Here is a 5363-nt window from a genome sequence, read left to right as displayed (position 1 = left end):
ATCATACCATTAGCATGGTTTATCATACCATCATACTAATCGGCAGGCTCAACTTCACAACAAAAGAAAAATCATCAGCTAGATTCACTCCAAATCAACCATCAGCTGCACAACACACAACATAACCCTAATGTCATATTAGCTATGAGTTTAATCACCCGGTCTGTGCTCTTCACTCATTTAAGCCACAGATCTATTTTATTCAATTTTTCCTTTTTCCCTTCATCATAAAACATGTGACATGCTGTCATGCACTTCACAAAACAGTCTGTTCTGACGTATTCAGAGTTGTGTATCTAAATACAGGATTCACTCGCACATCAAAGCAGGAAACTCAGTGTTTTAGAGTCTCTACTCAACACACAACAAACTCCAACACATCTCATTCACTCGTGCTAGAATTCAATCACCTTTCATTAATCTAAAACCGATCAACTAATTTGCATATCAGCTATTAACCCACTAAGTTGACAGGACGACAGAAAAGCATGTTCAAAATAGTATCACAAAAGACAATTTCCCTCATACAGTAAATTACATGTGCTGCCTCAATCAAGCAGGAAGCTTCTCCCAGTTTACCATTTTAACAACTAAATTTATTGTCTGATCACTGGTTGGTCAAACCAGGATCTTTTTTCCCACAAAAGTTAAACTGTTGTCCTGCAACCTGGAGAGTCAATTTTTTGCATTGGATAAATTCAGTATTTAATAACAAGTGTCTGCTAAATTGACACTATTTTAACACTGATGAAAGATAACAAGCTAATTTTCATTGCATGGGTGTTTGTGCCTTTCCTACACATTTCTCTGCTATTATTTAATCATTTCTTAACTAATGTGCTATGAGTCCACTGGTCTTTGCATCACACTAAGTGACTTGGACAAGATGATAAACAGACTCACATGCTGAAGATGTTGTCTAATCTTCATGAGCTCTCTTGTGTTTGTGTTAGTAGGGTTAATGCATGTTCTGCTTGTGTGTGTGATTTTGTATATGATGTATATGTTTTTTATATTTGCATATATCCAGACTCCTTCTCAATTTTCCAACTTAAGCAGTCAGTTTTCTTTTCCCCAGGTTTGCTAACCCAAATTTTGATTTCCCACATTAAATAACAGCATTCCTCTGTGTTCTCACCTAGTCTTCTCACTCTGTTGTCCTCTCACTCTTTTGTCCTCTCCCACTTCAACAGTCCAAACAGCCGGCAGTTCTCCTTCAGCTTTGTCCTGTGTTCCACTGTCTCTTCTTGCCATTTTACTCCACAGGTGGCAAATGTCAAACTCCAACTGTTCAGTTCTCCTCAAACGTTTTCTTCACATGCACAGTGAAGTCACAGCCTGTTGTAAACACAGTGCCATCCATCCGATCAGTCAGGATGATGGGTTTGCTCTTCTTCTCTGATACTGTTTGTCCACATTGCTGCTGCTTTGCTGGGACTCTTTGCTCAGGACTTGCTGCTGTCTCTTTATCATGTTATTGCTTTGGAGCTGCATTCCTTGTCTTCAGGGAGGGGTGAGAGCTTGCTTGCTTGTGAGGTTGAGAGACACATGGCGCTGTAAATAAGTCAGCCAGAAACTTGGCCTGCATGTTTCCAATGATGTTAAACTATAACTTTCTTCCGACTGCTGCATGTGGAAAATTGATTCAGGTCTGCTTTTCACCTGAAAGTGACAAACTAAGACATTTCATTATTATCATCACTGCTTAATCAACACACATCTCTCTCTCTCTGTGTGTTTTTGTGAACAGTCTTTTCTTAAAAGCAGAAAATGAAATTGTAGTTGTTTTTGGCTGATCAACACAAAACCTTTTTCCTATGATTTTTCTTTTTCACTCTTTTTTTTCTTTTTTTTTCGTTACAATAGCTGGTGACCTGCAGAATCACCGCTCTCACTCACAATCAAAGGCAATTACTTTTACACAGCGCACAAAAACACTGTGATGTCAGACACATTCACACTCACTTTTTCATCTGCATAAATAAACCATATGGCTGGAGATATGTCCCATGGTGATCCATAAGCATGATCACCAGTTTATTTAATTATTTTTAATCCAACAAAACAAATAAACAAAAACATGATGCTGATGCTACACACACACACGAGTCAAGGTGCAGAAAAACTGCTCATGGAAACGCTGCACACTCTCTGTTTCCCTCTCTTTGAGTAGTTCTCAGACAGCTCTTGATCTGATAATGTGTAGCTTGCTCATCAGCTCAAAAAACAAAAACAAAACTGCAACGCGACATCACACAGTAGTTGCATGCTCTGCCCACAGTGGCAAAGTCTTACACTTACATATTCAACACAGCTTCTCCATCATGTATTTTCAGATGTTTCATACAGGGTTGAGCATATTAGTTGTTTTCACAGGTGTGCTGTATATCTCAACAATGGTTCATAATAAGACGACAGTCTTCCACACAGGTCAAGTGCCTCTATGCACTTCATGAGTTTAAATATTTACCTATATCACTTCTCCTCACATGTCATTGTACTGAATTTAAGCAACCACAAGTTTAATGTAGGTTACTTTTAACAACTATCCACCTCAATGGTTTGGCACACAGGCTGTTAACATTTTGTGTCAGGAAGGGGTGGGGGGAAAGCCACCCACCAGAGCACAGCTGCTGATGTGGGCTGGCCTTTTCCACACACTCTTCAAGGCTGGTGTGTTTTCTGAAAACTTCTAACATTTGAATCTCTTCCATTTATAAGCCTGCGATTAACCGCACGGCTCAGGTCCGCGTGAAACCCGCGCGACCGCATTCGCGTGCACCCACGCAGCTGTGGAGCCTTCGCTCTCTCTCTTTTATACATAAATACTTTGTGCTGCCAGGAGCAAAGTCCAGCACAAACGTCTTTCTCCCTCTAACTCACTCTTGGTTGCTTAGAAACCCATGATAACAACAACAGTCGGTGTTACAGACCACGTGTTCTGCTCCGCACACACTCACACAACAACAACAAAAACGACGACAACAATGACAACAACACAAAATAGGCCTACTCCGGACTCACACCGGACCGCTCGGGACCCTGACCCAGTTGTGGGACGCTCACCCACTCGCGCGACAAAACCCAATGAAGGGACGCTCGGGACACACACCCAGGGCGATTTCAAAACCGGACACTCACCGGACGCTTGGGACCCTTGGGCGATTTAACCAAAACTTCTTTTTCGGGACACTAACCCAGTTATCGCTCCACAAAGCAGCGAACTTCTCAACGCCTCACAAAATGGCGGAGACTGCACAACGACACGGTTATAGAGTCGGCCTCTTTAAACTTACTTGGCGTTGCTTAGCGTGTAATATCAGCCTGAATCCCGCCGATCGCCATTCATCGAGGAGAAAGACAGACAGCGAATCCACAGGAACTTCCTGGCTGACGTCAGTCTTTCAGCGTGCCTCCCCCCCCTCGGTGAATGCGATCCCAGGGATCCGGCTCGAAGGACCAATTAATGTTAGGTTTGTAGCTTGAACCTATTCGCTGGAACGTTAAGACAATATAATTACACTGCAAGCAAGACGCAAGTAGGCAAACATCTTCATGGTACTCGTGCACGGGAGAGAACCGGACAACCGCTTGACTCCAGTTGGTCTCGTCCGTTCTCCCATACACTGTCCTTTTATTGAGGTTACATGAATATGCATAGGTTCATTAACATACGACGTCTACATACAAACAAAGAGTACCTTGCCTGTGTGTGTGTGTGTGTGTGTGTGTGTGTGTGGGGACTGCTGATCAAAGGGTCAAACATTCTTGGTCAGGAAGAGGGTAGCCTCCCCCTCACCCTAGATGGTTCATCCTAGATAACACGGTGAGGAAGTCCTGCAGTTCATCTAAACAAAGAGCACTTAGACTAGAACAGACGCAACTACGTTAATCCTACCATAAAATAATAAGACACGGTATGACCTCTCATGCTCCCAAAGTGCTGTCTAATACACACAAAGTTTGCAGACTATCAAGGATCAAAACCTCTACCAATCTACAACTAATTACAAAACTCTAAGCATATATGAGTAAATATTTCTAAGCATAAATGACAATCAACAATACAAATCTAACAGCTTAAACTAAGAGAGTTTAGTTTGTTAGCACAAAGAGCTGTCAGCTAAAGCCCCGAATGCACTTTGAATACAGATGAACTGAGAAAAACACTTTAAATACAGCAAACAGTCAAACTGACAACATCTTGTTCTGCTGATCATCCACAGCAGTACATTTAGCATTCATGCTAGCAGCAGGCTATGACTGTCCACTGAGCACCAACACAGGTAGGAGTGAGCAGTGATGAAGCAGGACTGTGGGCAAGTTTGAGCTACAATCCTATTGGCTTCTCAGTTTCTCCAAAGAAAAGGGGAAAAATTCTTGGTGTTGTGAAGACGTGAGTTGGTCTTGTTGTCGTGGGGCTGGAAGGATGCTGGCAGTGAGAGGCTTTTCATACAGTGTTCAGTAACAGAATGAGAAGAAAGCCACTGCACATGAAACAAGGTGCTCGTAGTGTTTGTTTACTGTGTTTGTGCCACAATGTCAGATCAGTTGTAGATTCACATGCAGACTTGTCCAGTGAAACCAGTGCAAGTACTGCAGTACAGAGCAAAGACTAAGCAAGGGTGTTATTGTAAACTTTAACAAAAGACTGTTATGTGACAAAGAGTAAGTACATTATTTTTATGAGATTGTTCATCATGTCTTTAATTTAATATTTCCAGTTTTTCCTTCCTGTCTCATGAAGCTGTGACATTTATTGTTTTTCTTTTAGGATCAATAAGAGGCCAGAATCTCCTGGACCTGAACCCAGCTGTGTTTCCTTAAAGAGCAACGAGTCGAAGGATTTTGATATAAACTTTAAAGGCTGTTCTTCTGCTGCTGAGAGGTAATGTGTGTCTAGATGTTGTTCCTGACTCTGTATTTCTGAATAAATCCTCATGTTTAATATCAGCTCAGCTCTTTTTCACACATTTCTATGTTGGTATGTGAAGCGGTGTGTGTTGGAGTGTTTCCACAAACACAGCAGTCAGAGTGGAAAGAGTGGATGTTGTAGGAGGTGTTTGTGTAGTGAAGAGGCTGAGTGTCTGTAGGACTCCAGCTGCTCCAGCAGGTGTCTCCTTTGTGCTTTGCTTCAAACACAGTGTAGGGAGGAGCTTCCACTCAGGTGTTTCAGGTGTTGCTGGATGGAGGAGGACAAATAGTTTTTCCCTTCAGTGACACTTCAGCAGCTCAATGTTCTGGGAGATGTTTGTCTTTATGAAGGTTTATGGATTCTTGTTCTTACTTTGGTTAAACTGAGCAACACATTTTCCATCTAACATTTAAAGTAAATTTCCAGGTGAATAAAAGATCTGCAGCTG

The sequence above is a fragment of the Mchenga conophoros genome, linkage group LG3 (genome assembly GCF_057382185.1).
Source record: "Mchenga conophoros isolate Kocher_MC1m ecotype Shallow Benthic linkage group LG3, M_conophoros_male_GT1.1, whole genome shotgun sequence".
NCBI lineage: Eukaryota > Metazoa > Chordata > Actinopteri > Cichliformes > Cichlidae > Mchenga > Mchenga conophoros.
This window is presented reverse-complemented; position numbering follows the sequence as displayed.